This window comes from Coenobita brevimanus, chromosome 7 (assembly GCF_032717465.1).
Source record: "Coenobita brevimanus isolate Jiangsu-jjx chromosome 7, ASM3271746v2, whole genome shotgun sequence".
Classification (NCBI taxonomy): domain Eukaryota; kingdom Metazoa; phylum Arthropoda; class Malacostraca; order Decapoda; family Coenobitidae; genus Coenobita; species Coenobita brevimanus.
This window is the reverse complement of record NC_136960.1, coordinates 18737652-18760311: the sequence shown is the minus strand read 5'-3', so window position 1 is coordinate 18760311 and position 22660 is coordinate 18737652.

Genomic DNA, 22660 nt, shown 5'->3' with positions numbered 1-22660 from the left:
CCCTCTCACGCCACTTATGCCATTATGTGTCATCTCCCCACTCTACCTTGTCACTTACCCGCCCTTCATGTCACTCAATGCCATCGTGTCTCAACTCACCCCTCTAGCCGATCACACCTCACTCTCCTCCTCACCCTCACGTCACTTTATGCCACCATATCTGACACCCCCCTCCCCCAATACAGCTCCTCGCCCCTCATTACTCATCAGTGTCATCTCCCTCGCCTATGACCTTACCATTTTCCAGTCTCTTTTCTGTGTATCTCTCCTGCTCTGTCTCCCTGCCTTACACACCTCGCTGTCTCCCTGTTTTTACCTATCCCTGTCTTTTAACTCTCATCACATAAGCACATCTGGCTTTTTCCATACCCTCACATACATACATACACACACAACTCTCTCTCTCTCTCTCTTTCTCTTGTGGTGCTGATGTGGTGTAACTAATCTCACATAACAGAGACAGGGTTGGCGGCCAGGGAACTCCACTGGCGCTGACCAGTAGTTTTCGCGTAAAGTTAACAGACAGACAGACAGACAGACAATCAAACCGAGTGAAAAAAATATCCATCCCCGAGACCCTACGGGGAGGGGACGGGTAATAATGATAACAGCAATAATAAAAATAGTACTAATAATAATTATAATAATACTGATAAGTACTAATAATAATGATAATAAGACTGATAATAACTAATGACGACAACGATGACGACGTGGCGGTGGCGGTGGTGATGCATGAAACAGAAAACAGCTTGCAGTGCCCAACATAATAACAATTAAAATTACGTACTTTTGACAATGACCACTCCTGCCAGACTCTCGTAACAGTGTCAGCACACGCGATGGTCAACTCAGCAGCCTTGAAACCACCACCTCAGCAGCCTTGAAACCACCACCTCAGCAGCTTTGAAACCACCACCTCAGCAGCCTTGATTCCACCACCTCACAGCCTTGAAACCACCACTTCAGCAGCCTTGAAACCCACCACCTCAGTAGCTTTGAAACCACCACCTCAGCAGCCTTGAAATCACCACCTCAGCAGCCTTGAAACCACCACCTCAGTAACCTTGAAACCACAACCTCAGCAGCCTTGAAACCACCAACTCAGAAACCATAAACAAGAAATCCGCCAAAGTAATTGACAACTTTGAAATATAGCGACAGAACACAAGACAGGGATACTGTTTCTGTCTCCCCTAAGCAATCCAATCAGGTCGGGGTATTTGGGAATCACTGAGACTTCATAAAACAAAAAATAAAAGTGATGATTATGTGGACGACACCAGAAGCTGATCAGGGGCGACAAGAGTAATCAGAGTGAGGAATCTATTAGCCCACCAGACTAGTATATATATATATATATATATATATATATATATATATATATATATATATATATATATATAAAAGGAAAAACAACGGATGATGATTACCCTAAGGGGCAGCGAAGAGGGAGCGAGGTAAGAAAGAGGAGGACAGAATGGACAAGAAAAAGGAGTGGAAAGAAAAGGCAAAGGGAAGGAAAATTGGATAGTCTGGGATCAGGGGAAAGGAAAAGAAAGGAAATACAGCAGGGAAAGGGGATAGAAAAAGGAGAAAACCGGGAGAGAATGAAGAAAGAGGGAGGGGGATGCAGGACTAGACGGGAAAGGAATGGAGAAGAGAAGTAATAAAGGAGGTATGAACAGATGGAAGAAAGAAAGAGATAAGAGAAAACAAAGACAGAGGCGAGAAGTTATAATAAATTACGACTTGCAATCTGCGAAATATGTACAGAGAGACAAGAGGGGGAATTCTAGTCTGCATTCTTGGTGTGACAATGGACAAGTGCAGGTAATGACCATGGGCTTTGTTACTGTGGAGGGGTGATGATACATAGGAGGGGTGATGATACATAGGAGGGGTGGGAAGGAGGGCGAGGGGTAAAAAAGAGGGGTGGAAGGAAGAGAAAGGTAGGGGAAGAGAGGGGAGGAAGATGAGGGAAAAACAGAGGGGAAGGATGGGAATGAGAAGGGGAAATACTATCTATCTATCTATCTATCTATTGCCAGACGCCTCAATCCCGTTTGGGGTGGCCACAAACAAATCGCCTCCAAGTCGCCCTGTCCCCCGCCATTTCAATGCCCTGCTCCCAACTCACACCCCCCTCTCTCATATACCTCTCCACCCCATCCCACCATCTCATCCTCGGCCTCCCCCTCCCTCTTCCCCCCTCCACCTCACTCACATACACTCTCTTCGTCAGTCTTTCACCCTCCATCCTCTCCACATGGCCAAACCACCTCAGTGTGTTCCTCACAACGCTTCCTATCACATCCACATCCACACCACAACGCTGCTTTATATCTTCATTCGTCAGCCTGTCTCTCCACGTGACTCCACAGTCTCCTCTTAAATAACTCATTTCCACTGCTCTCACTCTTGACTTCTGTCCTTCCAACAATGTCCAAGCTTCACTTCCGTACGTTAGAGTTGGTATCACAATACTGTCATGTAGTAACTTTTTCACATCCATGCTCACTTCCCTGTTTCTTATCACTGCTTTCAAAGAACCAGCAACCTTTCTTCCCTGCTGTACCCTTTCAAGCACTTCACCCTCCAAACCTCCATCCCTACTCATCACACTACCCAAGTACTTAAACGTACTCACATTTTCCAATTCCTCACCATCCAACCTCGCTGTACATTCACTAACTTCACCTCTCTCAAAGACCATCACTTTACTCTTCCCTACATTCACCTTTAGATTCCGTTTCTTACACACTCTCCCAAACTCATCCACCAAGCCTTGCAGCTCCCCTTCGTCTTCACTCAACAACACAGTATCATCTGCAAACAACAGTACAGGGAGTTTCCAAACACTATCCTCTCTCACCAGGGCCACTCCAACATCCACTACCCTACCTTGTACCTCTTTTATTACCCCATCCATGTACAGATTGAACAACCATGGAGACATGACACATCCCTGTTTCAAACCAACTTTCAAAGAGAAAAATTCACTTAGTTCACCATCCACACGCACTGCAGCCTTCGCACCATCGTACATACTCTTCACAGCATTCAACAACTTCCCATCTACTCCATATATTCTTAACACTTTCCACAATCCTTGTCTATCCACCCTGTCATATACTTTCTCCAAATCCATGAAAGCCGCATACAACTTCTTTCCCTTCTCTAGAAACTTTTCCACCAAAGATCTAAGAATGAATATCTGATCTACACAACCTCTTCCCTTCCTAAAGCCTCCCTGTTCTTCTCCAACTAATTTCTCTGTTCTTTCTCTAACTCTGTCTATAAGTATCCTACCATACACTTTTCCTATTATACTAAGAAGACAAATGCCCCTATGATTACCACACACTTCTTTTTCCCCTTTTCCTTTGTACAAGGGAATAATTATACCTGACTTCCAATCCTCCGGGACTCTACCTTCCTCCCAGGCCAATCTGCACATCTTCCACATCCATTCTACTACTATCTCTCCCCCATGCTTCAGCATTTCACCACACACTCCATCAATTCCTGGGACTTTCCCCGATTTAACATTCTTCATTGCTTCCACAATTTCTATCCTACTGATTTCTTCCTGTCTTCTCACCTCCCTCCTTCTCCCAGCCATTCCCCAGCCACTTATACTCGCTTTACTTCCATCCTCTACGTTCAACAATTCCTTAAAGTGTTCTCTCCATCTGCTCACTTTTTCTCCCTTCTCCACTAGTAATCTACCATTTTTATCTTTCACTCCCCTGCTAACTTCACTTCCACCTTGTCTTACTCTTTTCACTTCTCTCCAGAACATTTTCTTACAGTCCCTCCACTTTACACTCAAATTCCTTCCAAATTCCTCATCCACTCTCTTCTTACTCTCTCTTACTAATCTTTTCACCTCTCTCTTTCTTTCCACATATAACTCTCTCTTCCGCCTCTCAACTTCTTCCACGCCCCTATTCCTCATCCATTCATTGTATGCTTTCTTCTTTTGTGTCACAGCCTGTTTCACCTCTTCAGTCCACCACGCTGTTCCTTGCACCCCCCTCCGTCTTCTCTTCCTTCCACACACCACATCACATGCTGCACATATTTCTTCTGTAAATATCTTACACACACCTTCCACGTCTCCCATCTGCTCCAATTCAGATTTGCCCAATCGTTCCTCCACTTCTCTCTTATACTCTGCCTTTTTCTCATCCTCTTGTAACCTTTCCACTCTCCTTGCAACTACTCCTTCCTCTCGTCTTTCCCTTCTTCTATTCCTCCATCTTACTTGCATTCTAATTCTGGCCACCACCAAGTAGTGGTCAGAAAGTCCATTCCCCCAACCTCTATACACTCTTGCATCCTTTACACATCTTCGCATCCTTTCATCCACACACACATAATCAATCATTGCCTTCCTTTCATTCAGTTCACCACCCACCCTTCTCATCACTCGCCATGTATACCTGTAGATCATTTTATGCCTGAAGAGGGTATTGGCTATCACCAACCCCCTCCCAGCACAAATGTCCACTAACGCACTCCCATTCTCATCTATCTCAGCAGGCACACCCCACTCACCAACTATTCCATCCACCTTCACATTCCCAACTTTACCATTCATATCACCAATCAAAAACACTCTCATTCCATCCAAACTTTTCCATGCACACTTCCACATTTGTCCAGAACTCTTCTCTCACTCTTCTAGCACGATCTTGCGTTGGTACATACACACACACAAATACGAGGGAGAAAAAAGAGGGAAGGAAACGAGACGAGGGAAGGGAAAGAGAGTAGGAAATAAAAAGGGACCAAAAAGGTCCAGCGGTATACCCCTTCCTGTATTTCCTTTGTGGCAGCCATGAAATATTGTTTATACCTGTAAATAAGTTTTTTAAGATACACACAGGCAAACAAACGACCACAATCAACCAGTTAAAGAAAATGGAGCCTCTTTCCTTTTGCGGACGCGGAGATAAAAACTGACCCTTTGTCAGACAAGTACGTATGGAACTTGTCAAAAGATTAACTGGTGACGTCATTTTCATTATATTTATATATCCTTTCTCTGCCCAGACAGTTTTACTCGGAGACTTATTATCGTGGCAAAAGTTTATTCAGTGTGGTAGGGAAGGTATTTGGAAGAATTATTATAAAGTATGAGAAATACCAGTAGTCCTGGTGAGTGATGAACAGGGTGGCTTTAGGAGTGCCAGAGGATGTGTGGATCAAATATTTACTGTGAGACAGATAGTGGAGAAGGCTTGTGAGTAGGACTATAAGGTGTTTATGGTATTCATGGATCTGGAAAAAGCATACTACAAAGTAGACAGAGAAGGATTGTGGAAGGTTTTGCGCATATACGGTACGGTGTAGATAGTAAGATGCTACGCGCCGTCAAGAGTTTTTATGATGGTAGTGAAGCATGTGTAAGGTTAGTGGGCGTCAAAGTGAATGGTTCACGATCGGTGTGGGCATGCGACAAGGTTGCGTGATGTCCCCATGGTTGTTCAATATATATATATATATATATATATATATATATATATATATATAGAGAGAGAGAGAGAGAGAGAGAGAGAGAGAGAGAGATATACATATATATATATATTTCTATATATAAATATATACATATATCTTTATCTATATCTATATCTATATATCTATATCCATATATGTATATATATATATATATATATATATATATATATATATATATATATATATATATATATGTCTATCTATCCATCCATCTATCTATGTATCAATCTATCTACATATATATCTATCAATCAATCTATCTATCTATTTATCTATCTATCTGTCTATGGGGTGATGAGAGAAGAAAAAACACGAGTAATGGAGAGGGGATGGCGTTGGTAATGAATGGTGATGGATGGAATATCTCAAATTTGTTGTATGCTGATGATGCAGTACTACTCGCAAACACCAGACAAGAACTTGGGAGACTAGTGCAAAGTTTTGCTGATGTTTGTGAGCGTCGTGCCTTGAGAGTAATGCAGAAAAGAGTAAAGTAATGGTTATTGAAAGAGAAGGTGACTCCCAGAGTGATGTTACAGTCAATGGAGAGAGACCGAAACTGGTGGGAGAGTTCAAATATCTGGGTACAGCGATAAAAATGAGAGGAAGATGTGCAAAAGAAGTGGAAAGTAGAGTGACACAAGGCCCTGAATATAGTGGATGAGTGTGTGAGGAAGAGAGGTTAGGACGTCGATGAGGCTAGGGAACTGACAAGAGATCGAGCTGGCTGGATGAATGTTGTGAGAAGTGCATGATCAGGGATTTGTCACCTTTTTTTAATATGACAGCGTCCGGACTGACTCTATCGGATACGTTTATGTGAAGCTACAGAACGTGGTGAATGTTTTTGGCGTATCAGATAGAGCCAGGATTCCAGGGGCTTGAATGGTGAGTGAATGGAAGCATGACCCATTGGATTGGGCAAATATGGGCTGTCTGGACGTTGCCACTCCTCACCGTGCCCTAGGATGTGAAAGGACTTCCGGATGATGATGATGATGAATCTTGTGCATTTTTTACTCTAACTTGGCCTAATATTGCCCTCGCCCTACCTTGAATGCTGAGTTGTAGCAATAAATTAACACTAGAGTCTGAGATTAGTCACGAAGATGTGCTGTGGAAAGGAAGTTCGGCCGTGGCATTATTCTTTTCTGCTACGGAGCTACGGGCAACAGCCGTAAAAAGAAGAAAATCTAGGACAAGTTAGTGTGAAAGAATCATGACCTTTCCTAACCTAACCTAACCTAACTTAACCTCTGTATATACAATATCTATTCCTTCATTTCTCCTATTTCTTCCATTTCAATTCTAACTCATTCATTTTCTCCTCCTACCTCGTACATTATTTATCTACATCCCCACACAGGCTATACATACATCATTTTTTTTCTTCTATTTTCACTTCGTTCTTTTCGTATTACATAATCTATGGGTGAAGCTCCATTCTACGGCTCAAAATCCTTTATGCACTCTTTCTACCTCCTCGATGTCCCTCCTCTTCGCATTTTTGCTGGTCTTTTCTCCCTTCTTGCATTCTACGTCCCCTCCTCTCCCCTCCAACGTTCTCTACCCATCCCCCCTCCCACATTCTCTCCCTCTCTTCCCTTTCACATTCTCTCCCTCTCCTCGCCTCTCTCACATTCTCTCCCCATCCTCTTTCCTTGCCACATCCTGTCTCCCTTCCGCTTCTCACTTTCCCAGACCTCTGTACAAATGGCCTCTTAGCTAACCTTACCATATCCCAACCACCCACCTGCCCAATCATCCATCAGTCCAACCACCTAGCCATCCAACCCCCCAACAACCCAACCCTCAGCTACCCATCCACACACCCATCTACGAAGCCAGTCCTTCACACTCATCCGCTACCCTGCCTAGATCATGCACCACGCACACATTTGCAGTCTCACACTATCACAGTTTATCACCCAATATTAATGTAAAATCACCCATCACAACGCTTCAACCATCTGCAACCACTAAAAACCTTTAAAACAACCACTTGAACTCCACCAAGTCCACTCACTATTGTCAGGTGCATCATATTAGCAACCTGTCCTAACCACTGACAACATCTTACACCAACAACCTACAATCACTCATCTCCACCCATAACCTGAACAAACGCCCACACCCACTCATAGTAACCCAATTCAACGTACAAACCCCAAACTTCGCCCTACATTTATCCTAACATCATCTGCACCCATCCATTTTCCACCCAGCTCTTCCTTTCATTCCATCAACCGCCCACACCCACCCACTTTCACTCAGCTCTTCCTCTTATTCAATCAACCGCCCACACATCCACTAACGTCACACAGGATCTCCAAACCCCACCCCATTGCCGTAAATATAAACCATGAAGTCAATCTCACAAGACAACGAGCCAGAGAGAATGATATTAATGTGTACCGAATATGTGTGCATGTTAACTCCGTGCGGCGAGGGCCGGGAGGGGACGTGGTCGCCGGCGAGCTAGATGTGGACACCAGCACCTTATGAGACAAGTCGGCTTTTTGACCGTATAGTACACCAGCCCTGTATGAGACAGCCCTAGCATGTATTCAATATGGACGGTGGGTGTTAACGCCGAAGTGGTGACAGTGGAGATGTAGGAGGACTACTGGGCCCCAAGGAGGACTACCGGGACTTGGAAATAGGCCCTGAAGCCTTTGCCCAGAGTCGGACACGTAAAAAAAATAAAATAAAATAAAATAATAAAGGTTACCGCTCATCACTTGCCTTGGGATGAACAGGGGTGCGGGTGAGTGGGGAGGTAGGAATGAAGGACGCAGAAAGACTGGTTAGAGGAGGAAATGAAGGAAGGTTTGGAAGGAGGAGGGAATAGAATGAAGGACAGGGTGGGAGGAACGGGTTTGGTTCAAGAGGGAGGAGGGATAATTACGGAAAATACAGGGGAGGCTTGAATGAGATAGGAGAGAGAAGAGGAGGCGGCTTGGCTGTACAAAGGAGTACAAAATAAAGCAAACAGCAACAGACCTAATGGTCTCATTGAAGCTGTTTGTTAAAGAGAAGACTATGGCGACATCTAATTCTATGAGCTGATGCCCACACCTAATAAACCTTCCAGTCGATGCAAGAAGGGAGTGGTGAGAAAGTCACCATCCATCACTTAAAAGCTGCCATAGATTTCGTAGGAAAGACTGGGAAATAAAACTATGTTCTACACTATCATAATCTAAGTGAAAAGCAACATTATTTCGATACTGCTCTGTTGCTGTATGCTCCATGATCTGAAATGGTGGAAAGACAACTAGTCTGAGTTTCATATTATTCAGCTATGAACGCGTTTGCTGGAAATTCAAAGGTCAATCCTTATCCAATCAACTTTATGTTACCAACTGTAGTGCTGCAGTCTACTACATTCCTATTCAAGTTGCTGGAATAGAAGGAGTAATTAGGGGAAGGCGTGGCTCAGTCGGTAGAGAGGTGGCCTGCCGTTCTAAAGGACCCAGGTTCAAATCCCCGCTGGAGCAGGGAACAGTTTAAGGATTTGAATTTCATTAAATCAGGCTTTCCTCATCTACCAGAAGACCAATGCACCAGTCCTGTATGAGACAGCCCTAGCATGTATCCAATATGGAAGGTGGGTGTTAACGCCGAAGTGGTGACATATAGAGGTGTATGGTATGTAGGAGAACTGCTGGGCCTTGATAGCAGGCTGTGAAGCCTATGCCCAGAGTCGGACACATAAAAAAAAAATAATAATTAAGTACCGTACTTGCTAATAGTAAATACTAACTCTGCAGATTTGCTAATGGTAAATACTAACTTTGCAGACTGGTTCAGCTTGTTGACGTCTGTGAGCATCGCGACTTGAAAATATGTGTCGACAGAAGTAAAGTTATGGTTATTAAGAGACACGGTAAATTCCGTTGTGATATCATGGTGAATGGACAGAGACTTGAAATGATGAGAGCTTATGTGGCTGTTGGCGGTGTTGTTGTTCCTTAACTTGGTATGCCTGACTCAGCAGACTCGTCGATGGCAGATAAGTAGTTGTCTCTACAGGGATGCCCTACGCTGCTAATGTTGAGTTTAAGTAGGGTGCAGTAACAACAGACGGTGATAAGAGACGGTGGTCCATAGTCTCCTCTACTATACTCTCCTTTTACAAGTAGAATTGCTATCACTGACCTATCCTACATCCTCGTTACAATCACAAAGTGTACTGTGTGACTTTGTAGAGAAGTATACGTGCAAAAGAAGTGGAAAGTAAACTGTCACAGAGAAGGAATGTGGCTGGTGCTCTGACGGCCTTGATACGAAACAGAAACCAGAGTGCGACAATGGCAAGAGCACTGCATGAAGAAGTTTTAGTACCCACAATAAAAAATGGTTGTGTGACTTGTGTGGCATGAAAACGAAGAGTCAAGAGTAAGAGGTGTGGAGATGGGTTTACACAGAAGCGTGTGTGGAGTGTGGAGACGGGATTGGAAATGAAATAATGTGATTTTGTGAAAAATGTGGAGTAAGAAAGCCAGTGAACGACAGACTTGCAGAGAACATCCTAAGATGGTATGGGCAAACAAAGAGAATGGGTATAAAGAAGCTCGTCAAAAGGGTATATGTGAGTGAATCAAATGGTGAGGAAAGTGCGGTAGGCCAAGAAGAGGGTGGATAGCTAATGGTAAATCAGTGCGTAAGAAATAGAGGTATGGGGGTTGATGCTGCTAAGGTAATGACAGCAGGTCTACCTGGCTGGATGTGTTTTGCTAGGAGGAATGCATGACACGGCTTTAGCATCCCTTTTTACATTTAACAGTCGTCATATTTATTGTCCGATGGGTGATAATTGAGCTACGAGTAGAGGATGTGCTTATGAGATGGAGATAGGATTTAGGGGGATTGACTGGTGAGTGAATGAGTGTGAGGCAGACTTCATTGGACATGCAAGTCATTGATTTTCGCGCTGCCGTTTTTTTCTTTTCCTTGCTCTTTGAACCCTACTGCACGCCACCTAAGCCTGAAAAAGGAAAATAAAGACGGGAGGATATGATGAAGAAGGAGTACCACACGAAAGAGTAACAGCAATACGGTATGCGTGTCAATCTATACGATGCAGCTCCTGCCACTGTGGAAAAAGGTGGGAATTTTTATTTCTAAAAAATCCCCTCCTTTTTCCCCAAGTGACCCTCCAGAGAACCATCCACCTGAAGCCGACAGGAAAACGCAAGAAAGAATAAAACACGGTGGAAACAAATTACCTACCAGTTAATACGGCCCGCGCTCGCGCCCGCGTGCGTGCGTGCGTGCGTGCGTGCGTGTGTGTGTGTGTGTGTGTGTGTGTGTGTGTGTGTGTGTGTGTGTGTGTGTGTGTGTGTGTGTGTGTGTGTGTGTGTGAGAAGGAGAGAGAAAGAAATATTACTTTGGAAAATGTGTATCCTCTCCTATACATACTTTCTTCTCCTCCATCATTCCCATCACCACCACAAGCTCCCCTCTCACTCACAGCCTTGCACCACCTGTGACTAGACCTCTTCCTCCTCCCTTAAATAATATACAAAAAAGAAAACAAAAGCCCAGACCCCTCATGGCCAAACAAGTAATTAAGCACTGCCTTATCCGGGGCGCGCATACAGAGGGGGATTGAAAATAGCCTTTCGTGACGTCCTTGACAAAGTGTAGTTGCTATTTTTCAGATGACTGGGGGATAAGGAGTAAGAAGGGGAAAAGAGAGAGAGAGAGAGAGAGAGAGAGAGAGAGAGAGAGAGAGAGAGAGAGAGAGAGAGAGAGAGAGAGAGAGAGAGAGAGAGAGAGAGAGAGAGAGAGAGAGAGAGAGAGAGTGATGAGATTAGAAAACAGAGGTCGTGGTATAGTGGTATGCTGCCTGGCTATTACCTGAGAGTCCCGGGTTCGATTCCCGGCATATTGGTAATATATTGGATGATTTTTCCTGTGTACAGTACAGGTTTCTCTCTTCAGAGGTGATGATGATGGACGGAGGGAAAGATGAGGGTGAGAAAGGAAGGATACTATACATGGATGGAGGGGAATATGAGGTAGAATTAGGATGACGTAGTAAAGGCATGGAGGAGTGTATAACAAAGAGGGAAGAATGCAACATCATTAAAGAGTAGACGTACACAGACCTACAAAAAAGCAATACTAGAAAGATATACTGGCTCTTTTTTCTGTTTTTTTTTTTTACTGCATTACACACCTAAATTACTGTACATATGTAAGGAGAGAAAAGAAGATCTAAAGAACTCTTCCCCTTCTCCCTCCCACTACTCCTGCCTGCATGTTAGTTGGAAGAAAAATACCCAGATGATGAAAAAGGACATACAGTATAAAGATATTCATACATGAAGGAAGGAACAGAATGTAATGCGATTTCTCCTGTCTCAGTGTTGTAGATTCAGTTATGCAGCAGTAAATCTGACAGAGAAAATTTAGAGGAGGTGAGATATTAAGGAAAAAATGAGAGAAATGAAAATTTTGAATAAGATGAAAAAATGTGAAACAGAAGGAAAAGAAGACTGAAATCTGTGAGGGTGTGGCGGCTTCTGTGGTGTGGATGATGGCAGAATTAGTGACATTTGTGGTGGTGGTGGTGGTGGTGGTGGCAGCGGTATGTTAGATTCCAGTGTATGCCAGCGGTAATGTGCCTGTGGTGATGTGTGATTACGATGTTGCAGTTGTGGTCGTGGTGGCAGTGATAAGTTCAGGGTCAGTGGAGGTTGCAGGTTACGATGTTGTGGCTGTGGTGTGGCAGGCTACGGTGTAGTGCCTGTGGTATTGGCAGGCTACAATGTAGTGGCTGTGGTGGTGGCAGGCTATGGTGTAGTGACTGTGGTGGTGGCAGGCTACGGTGTTGTGGACGTGTTGCTGTGGCAGTGGTAAGTTATGTGGTTGTGGTGGGGGCAGGATATGATCCTCTTTCTGTGGGGGTGAGATTCTGTGTTATTGCAGTGAGGTTCAGGAGGGTCTGTGATGAGGAAATGGTGAAATGGAGGTTGGTAGTTTTGAGCGTGTTGGTATTGGGGATGACTCTTTAACTATATCAGTTTCTTACCTCCATGCCAACCCTTTCTCAACTTTATCTTATTTCAGGCATTAATGGAGTCCTTTATTCCATCCCCATCCTTCTTCTGTCATACACATGGTGAGGCAAAAGTTTGGACATGCTTAGGGGGATCACGATGTAGTTACTGGGTATACCTACTGTTGGCACACACCGCTTAATTATTATACTCTATCGTCATAGCACTGATGTAGATTATTAACAGAAAAGGATAAATCAACCCTGTTCTTCCACTTGAAATTTAAAATCTTCATAACGGATGGTGATCAATGTCTCCTTTTCCATGTAGAACTGGTATCAAGGAGTTACGAAATAAAAGATAAATGCAGTAGGCCTTCCGTATGAGTGTTGTTCCGTACGAGGCAACTTCTGTGACTATGTCAATACAAAAAAAAAAAAAAAAGTGTATTTGTGTGCCTTTGTATTTCGTCGTAACTTGCTTTACCTCTCGTTTAACCACTTACTTCATATCAGGCATCCATTCTACAGTTTAGCATGAGCTGCATTAGAAATACGTGTAGTCATATGACTTCTTACAAATTAATGTACAAAAACACAGGGAGCACCAAGATAAAAACATATATCATGCCATTAGATATGGGATTATGACTATTAAATACAAAACCTTTAATCAGGTAGGCATACACACCTACCTTGCCCATCACACATAGGATGAAATTCATCATTAGCAGTAAACTGTTTGTACAGTGCATGCCATCCCCAACCCACAACCCATCCACACCCGTCCAAAACACACACACACACACACACACACACACACACACACACACACACACACACACTGACGCAACACATATCGGCACCACAATGCAGCTGAGTGAAACGATGTGTGTGTGTGTGTGTGTGTGTGTGTGTGTGTGTGTGTGTGTAGTAATCACCTCAATAGATATTCACATAATAGGTGTGAGAGGTGGTGATAGTGGTGGCATTGATATTATCAGGAGTAGAGTGATTACAGTAGACTGTAGTACCGGTAGAGTAAATCTGATTCTTATGGTAGATTAATAGCGCCTGTGGCTGTGGTAGGGAGATGTAATTTGTATAAGTAGTAAGGTATATAAAATAATGAATTAATTGTTAGTCGCAGCCATGATAACAATGCTGTGAGCCTGATGTGTGTTAGTGATACTGGTGTAAGTAAGGAACTCTGAACTACGATGGTGATATTATTAGACCCAGAAGTATCGTTGAGGTGGTAGAGTTCTTTCATCTTAACTTGGCCCAGAATTTCGTCCTTTTGTAGCTTGTTTCAAAATGCACAATGGCAGAAAAAGAAACTGTTACAGCTCTACATCTTTTTTATGCTATTCTTCGTGACTAGCATCATATTCTGTTATTAATCCCTTGTTACAATTCAGTGTCACGATGGAGAGATGGCAGAGTTAAAAACGGATCAAATCAAAGTAAAAAGTGTATACAGGTAGTTTATAGTTCTGGACTGACCGTAAACCTGCCATGATACCATTACGAGGCGACCATCACACAATACACCACAGTAACCTCCCCTTCCCATCCTTTGCGGAGAGACTGTCAGGCTGTGACTTGAACATGCCGCAGCCACGCCATTCAAACTGTCATTTAATGCAGTACCAGCAGGCCACCCCAGACTGGCACCCGGTGTGGCCAACAGCACATGACAACAGGACTAAGAGGCCACCTTAGACTTTAGGTTTTGGGTGCAATAGCGTGTCAGCATGTCCTTAGAACATTGTTATTCATCTGTCTGTCTCTGCTTACCTATGTTTTTCTGTCTGTCTCGCTATGTGTGTTTGTCTCTGAGCTCTCGTTTTACTGTATGTTTGCATTTTTGTCTGCCTAGCTCTGTATATGATGACATTCTAAATGCATTATTTTTTGTTACTTTGTCTTCCTGTCTGCCATCCCTGTCCGCACTCTTCATCACCATATGCAACAGAAAATATATATTGTTTTAAACGTGTGGCCTCGCCTACCAAAGCCTCATATCACAGCATACTCTCTTTCTCTCTCTCTCTCTCTCTGGCAGTATGTATGGTGGTTTACATATCAGCATACTACACATCTTTCAACTTTTATGGAGAATACGATATGCATTATTTGCTTTCCCTAAAGTTCCATGACAAAAAGTAAGAAAAGATCTTAAATGGAACAGTACTTGTGTTTCATTGTGCACTGGGTACTTACTATGGCACCCTTCCATTCAACCATGTTTTATATATGTTCTCTGAGCGATAAATCTTTCTGCAAACGAAAATAGAATGCGTCTCAAGCACAATACCTCGTGTGTCCCTTGCTCGAGTGTTTTTGGGCGTGGTGTACCTGCAAGTCTCTGGCAGCATTTATATTTTTTCTAACTGTTTGGCTTCACTGGACCGGGTAAATTTCTCTGGTGTTCGTCAGAATTCAGAACAAATGGGAGCATGACACTGAGAGCATTAAAAAAAAATGCGCTTAAACCATTGTTATTCAATTAAAGTTAAGAACACATTAAGGAGCTACGATAATCAATCCGAATTTTGAAGAATATTAGAGAAAATATTACTAGAACAGATACGGAAAGAAATAGGAAGTTACGCTAAGCAAAATTTAAATAAAAATATAGGAACAACAATGCAGTAATGACAACTGCTAATTTTCATGAAAAGACAAATGGATAACTTAAACTGGATTTTGTCTCGATAACAAAGCGTTTTGCTCAGCGACCTATGAAATCTGGGAATGAGCGATGACTAAAGGGGGATGGGACAGAGAGACAGACAATCGGAGATGAAAGCAGATGACGCAAAGGGAATGATGGGAATGTAAATAAACTAATTAAGTGGCATCTGCAAGAGAAAATATATATGACTGACTGATAGTGTAGATAAAATGACAGACCAATACAAAAGCATAAACATTAAACCAATGAAGACTAATTTAAATAACAATGGCCTAACCTTGCTCTGTTGGGTGAGTCACTGGTTGGTGGGGGTGAGATGGGATGGGATAAATGGGGGTGAGTTGGGATGGGATAGGTGGGGGCGAGGTGGGAGGGGGTGGGTGGGGGTGATGTGGGAGTGGATGGGTGGGGGTGAGGTGGGAGTGGGTAGGAGAGGGTGATGTGGGAATGGGTGGGTGAGGGTCATGGATGAGGGTGGAGAAGATAAGGCAAGAGGAAAGGAGGTGGGTAGGACGTGGAGGAAAAAGTGGAGGTAATAAACAGAGCTTGATAATTATGGGTAGTGTAGGTGGAGGGGGTGGATGACGGAGTGGTTGGAAGGGAAAAGAAAATTAAAAGAGGTTTGTAGTGTGGACTTGACGATACAAAAGACAAAGGAAGAGAAAAGGGAAAGAAAAGCCATACATACATACATGCTTGCAGACAGATAGACAGATAGATAGATAGATATATAGATACAGTAGATAGATAGATAGATGATTGGACACACACACACACACACACACACACACACACACACACACACACCACGACCCTCACCTGTTGCTTATCATCTCTCACTGTTATAGGAGTACATCAACACTAAAGTTAATAACCAAGGTAAGAGAAGCAACTGAGCCCCTAAACACGAGGACTAAACAAACTTATCGAAAGCATCTATACTCCTTACGCCCCAAGAGTCTGCACTGTCACTGTCAATTATTATAATTTACACTTGACATCTGCGCAAAATGTGAGGAACGAGAACGAAAACACGATGCTACAGTGTCCTATGGCTTCTTCAAGTGTTTATCCATCGTTCAACAAGAACAATCTCAGACTATACCTTTTTTACTCTAACCTGGCCTAAAATTACACCTCTCCATCTTGAATGCTGAGTTGTAACACTAGATTAACGTTAAATTATGCTGCTGATCAAGAAGAAGAGCTGTGAAAAGGATGCAGGTCTGTAGTACTGTCTTTTTCTGTCACTGAACTATGTGAAACAAGCTGCAAAAGACGAAAATCTGGATCAAGTTAGAGTAAATATGGTAAAGTAATCCTCTCACTTCCTCTATGTACCCAATTTCTGAGCATCATGCACCAAGACAAATCACCAAGTTGGATCTTCTGCAACAGCAAGACAAAAATAAATAAAATATGGGAAGTGGGAGGGGGAAATAAGGTAATATACAGAACGTGTAAGCCATTTATATAGCAGGAAAAAAAATGCAAGGGGGAAGAACAGGGTAATATGCATGTAAGGCATTTATACCGCATTTCACCAGCGATTTTATGATCAACTCATTATTAACCCTTTCAGTGTATAGGATTATGTCTTTCTGAAGGAGAATAAAATCGTCCGGAGGAAGTAAGAATATAATACGTAAAAATGATGTCAGTGTCAAGAAGACTTTAAAGTAAAATGTTTTTAACTCCTTCATTAAAATAGGTCTTATTTACGCAGAAGAAAGTAATCTGGCTGTAACAAGGCAGCAATATAAAAACCGTCTCTCGTAGTGAACGTATTAGACATAGAGAATATTACTGTAGTGTTTGTGATCTTCAGGGAGTGTTTGGATATCTATAAGGGAGGTCCAGCGTGATCTCTTTTCCCCAGCGTTACAGTTCAACGAGTTCTGAAAAGCTGAATGAAAATCGATGGACATATTGACAAAGCAGCCTTAATTATAGTCTTACTTCTTCGGGAACTCGTAAATGTACATATAAATTAATAATGAATCAATAATTAAAGGAAAAGAAACTAGGCTAGGCGGCAGATGCGATTACATTCTCTAACTTCCCCCAACCTCCTCGCCCTTTCATCTCTCAATAATTATGGATTTACGAAAAAGAAAATGCTTTCGGTAAATGCCTGAACATGTACTCCAACCTCCAATGGCCTTCGCAACTCTCCACTTATCCGTTACAGGTCTAGAAAACTGTGTTGGTGGTGTTGGCGTGAGCACCTGAGGATTATAAACGCTAGGTGATAACACTAATAACCCTGAAATCCATCTTGGTGCTGACAGGTTTAGCAGGAGGAGGCAGGTCTTGATGCACCTCAATACCTGCCTACCTGCTTACCTGTCAGCCGGTCTGTCTGTTCGTCTTGTAATACACAGATCATCTAGCGTTGGGGATGAAAAACAGGAAAAAAAGAAAAATGACAAAGAGAAAAAGATAGAAGAGAAGGGAAATGAAAACATATGAGAAGGAAAGATTACCGAGCAGGAGAAACGAAAGTCGTCAAAATTCATTCATTTATAAATGCCTGACAACACTATGTTAGAAGAAATGGAGTTCATGGGTAGGGAGAAATGCAAACTGTGGAAGGGAGTTACATTTCCGGACCTGATCAGGTGCTTAGAGGAAGGACTGAAAGCACCGGTTAACACTTGTATCTGTGAGTTCGAATGCAAGAGGTGAGGATGTGGAACTGGACGTGTGTTGTGTGTCCTTGTCCTTTGTACCTGGAGATAGACGCTGGCTCAGTTCAGAAGAGCAGTAACTGCAGTAGTGTAATAGCGACACGACAGTGGTACAACTGTGTGGTGAAGAGAAAGGATGTCTAATGTGATACAGTCACGTCATCATTATCCACCGTATGCTCATGAAACAGTATAAAAGAATATCAGTTGAGAAAGACAGACTATTTCGGCTCGACACGTGAGGAGGGGAACATTCTATTCTAACACAACACACCTCACTTGTACCGTATTAGTAATTCCTTACTGGTGCACAAAAAATTCCACATACATATAAAAAATTGAAAAGAACGTACCCCAATTCGAACAAATGCATGATAAATACCGGAAGAATGAAATGAAAATACAAGACGCATTCAGAGAGTGCAACACCGCCTCCACCAGCTGGTGTAAGGGGCGAACATTTGACTTTGCCTCGTGACCTTCACCTTTAATCAATTGCTCTCAAAGTATTTCATCCCAGTCAGACCCTTAACACTTTCGCCAGGTTTGGTTCAAATCGAATAAAAACTGTTTACGTTGCCCATGCCGTGTGATCTTGACCTTAGACCTTTCCCTATCGCTTTGACTTCTGCTAGTTCTCAAAATCGAATCCCTTCTGCAAAATTTTGTCTAAATCACATATAAAACTATTAAAGGTGACCTTGACATGTGACCTCGACATTTAATGTATTATTCCTAAAACTGAAGAGATCACCGTTTGGGTAATCCTCAACCAGTCCATCAAGTTTGGTTCATGTCACAAAAACTGTACACGGAAGTTATTTTGCGAACACAGACACATGGTTTGGAATCCGGCCTTGCCCTGTAACCCTGATTTTTTACTGACTGTTCTCAAATATCTTCGTTCTTGCATTACTCTCAACTCTTCTTGCGAGTTTGGGCTAAATTGGATAAAAACTGTAGGTTCGCTTTTGAGGGTCAAGTTTACATACACACACACACACACACACACACACACACACACACACACACACACACACACACACACACACACATTTTGAGCAATCACAGCACTTTTTCTAGCTTCGCAAGCACGGATGTGACAAGACGACACAAAAAACACAAGTACTCAGCTACCACAATGAGTCTCCTCCCTATGTACTGGGGCTCTTAGTAACACCGATCAAAATCAGATGCACCCCAACCCATACACGCACATCTGACAGCCAGCCAGGTGGTGACTAGGCTGATCACTGTGTTGCCACTGAAAATTGAGTGACCTGATTGCATCACTAGAGATCATTATATTCGGCAGTCAATTATTAAGACTATCATTCACAATCTCTCTCATATTGGACTGAGCCATATAATATAATTCTGACTGGGTTTGGTCAGTCGGCCGTTTTAGCAAGAATCATACGTAAGATTGTTTAGGTGTGGGCAGTTCGGTCATTGGCTAAGAGAGCAAACTGAAGCCTGGTGGGCGCATGTGGAATGAAAGTTAACAAATGAGGTTAAGAGATGTGATGGTAAGTCGTCAGCATGCCTACTGAAGTCTTGCAATTGTGAAAGGATTATCATAGTGTTGTGTGGGCAGTATAACTGTCCTATATATGACATTATTCAACTAGATTCCTGCGTGTGTGTGTGTGTGTGTGTGTGTGTGTGTGTGTGTGTGTGTGTGTGTACACACCAGCAAGATCGCAGCCCGGTATGCCCACTACCGCTGCCTCCCACACACCAGCTCGTCACACTGATTCTCAGACTTCCGGTTGCTTACGAAACATTACGGTGGCCATAAAAGCCGATTCTCCGAGGCCATGTAGGGCTGGTGCAATGGTGTGACACGACTGTATCTGATGTTTCCGAGTCATAGGGTGAATAGACCAGGGGATCGAATTGTATATCACTACTGGCGCCACCTGGCATTAAGATCTTTATCAGCTAGTCCTAGGGAATCACACTCTTACTAGCTTAGAGCATGAAGGCTCAAGTTTATGTTCTGGAGAGGGATGTAATGTGTTAGGGTTTATTACCTGGCCAGGAGAGTCTCGCCCTTAGTAGCTTAAGCTGTGGAGGCACAAATTAATGTGCTGGAGTGGGATGGTACGTCACTCCAGTCCGGCGGAGTCAGTGAGAGTTAACATAATAAAGGAACATAATGGTATATGGTCGACTGAGATGTAAGGAAGGACATTATTCTCATTAATCGCTTTCTTCGCTAAAACGAAGATTTTTTTTCCTTAGTAAGATAATAAAAAGGTTCAAAACTCTATCACAGAATCCAAAACAAAAGACAGTTGCAATCAAGGTTATCTGACGGTGCTGATATCAGTTAAGTTCTTTAAAAAAATAAGCATGGCAGTTTATTTTGTACTTTATGGTGCTTCTCGCTGTTTCTGCTTGCATCAGAGGTGAGAACTAACGGATGCAGAAGGGTAGTGGATTCTGCATCTACCAGTCCTTTCCCAATCCACAACACCATTGTCAAATCATATCCAGAACAACAGCTTAGTATGTATGAGAAAGAAATAACTCTATTCATTGTTATCAAATTAACATATTATCGTGTGATAGGTATTATTTAAGGTCTGGGAACTAAATAAAAAATGTGCAAGTCGCATATTTGGTGACACTGCTTCTGTGTGCAGCTCTGTGGAGTAGATAAAAGCTCAAACAGTGTGCAAAGAAAAAATATAACCAAGAATAAAGAGGATGATAAAACGCCGACAGTGATGGGAAGTTACACATCGTGCCAAGTTGTGTGAGAGAGGCAGTGGATCCCGGTAGCACCACCAACACAGCCTAACCTTGCTTACACCCACCCCGTGCCCAGCATAGCAAGCAGTGGAAGCTGCTTTCACGGTGGGGGGTGAGGTGGTTCATTTGCCTGACCACTGTGTGATAGTTGTTGTTGCTGCGTATTTGTCAGCCAGGCACGGTTATGGTGGTTCTGCATGTTTACCAACACAAATACAATGGAATTTATAGTTATGGGCTCATTAGGCTTTATAGGTTCCTCATGTTTCCTGACACGAATACAGAGATATTTATAGCTAGGGGTTTAACATATATTCACAGAAGGGTATTGAATTTCGGGTATGTTAGGTTTAAACAGAAAAGCATTCTTCAGAGTATGGCTTGGAATACGGTACGTCGGTAGTTTACGCCGAAATTTCGATAATGTTCACGTTGAATAACTCAGAGGTTATGAATACAAGTAAGTTTTTAAAATAATCAATCAGTCTGCTCACATATAAGCAGTAGTTTGTTCTTCATAGTGTGATGGCGTTTCTGTGAGTAGAGGCGCCGTGAAAATGGATACACTGCATGAAACTGGTGTATGGAGTGAGTGGTGGTGTGTAGGACGGTAGCACAGTGAGGGCAGAGTTGTGTTGTGGGGACTGCATTTTGTGCTGTTGATTAATTATAAAGGAAGAAAGTCAACGCAATCAGTATGAAATAAAATTTGGAAGTTATTTTCTTTGTGTGTGTGTGTGTGTGTGTGTGTGTGTGTGTGTGTGTGTGTTTTGTAACTAATATTTATTATTTACACGTCTGGTGGTGCGACGGCTGTCTGAGCTACTAGTTTTGGTAGTGACACCACAATCGTCATTTTCAAATTTCTGACAGCGTTGCTTCGGCTACAAGGTGCGGGTGTGATGGAGTTGTCCTCACAACTATGCACGATCAACACGGTACACAGACGTCACTTGGCTCTTGATGGCAGATTTGCACACAGAACATGGGACGAAACTACACCATGTTTGGTCGACTACCTGTCTAGACCACCATCAAAAGCAGCACCGGCTTAGGCCTGGTACATACTTGTTTTCAACCAACAATGGGATGGCAAATAATAGTAGATTCTTTTTTTTTTTTTTTCCACGGACGCTCCCTCTCACTCTCCCCTCCACGTGTTCAGGGACACAGCCTTACCCGCACTCTGGTCGGAATTTGAAGAAAAAAAAAAATAGTACAGTCGCTTCCATAAGCAAGGATATACATGTGGTCGTGTTGTCTACTGTGGTGCTCACTGCTACTGTAATATGGAACTTTTCCTCTTACTGCCTGATGATCTGAAGATAAATGGACCAGGTAATAAGTGAGTTATTTCCAACCAGCAGAGGACACTATAGTAGATAACACGACTACATGTGTATTCTTACTTATGAACACGATGGACAATGATCCAGCCGTTCACTAGTCATGTGCAGCATAAAATGACGTACTGGTATGGTATTTTGACCGAGGGATCTTATTCCATTTTAGGATTAAGTCCATTTTTTGTATATACTCGTATATAAACTCTCTGTGTTGAAAATTTTTGCAGTTTAGCTGGGCGCCTTGCCAACTGGTGGTTATTTTGTGCTTTTTTTTTTTTTTTTTTTTTTTTTTTATCAGCGGGAATTTTTTGATCTTGAAAACAGAATCCATGCGAGGCCATTCCTGTCAAGCCTAATCTGGCGTACTCAGTGCTTGTATAGAAAACTCAGGGCCGATTATCCTCTACCTGAAGTGAGGGGCTTGACAGAAGACTGGCTGTGTGTGACGGGGTGGAAGGAGGGAAGGATGAGTACAGCAAGGGAAAGAGAAAGAATGAGGAGGAGCATAAGGTAGAGACAGGAGTGTGGACAGTGTAACGCTGTCGGAGGAAGGAAAAAGAAGTAGGAAGTACACACACAAACAAATAAAAATGAGAGAAGTGAAAATGCAACAGTGAAAGAGTAAAGG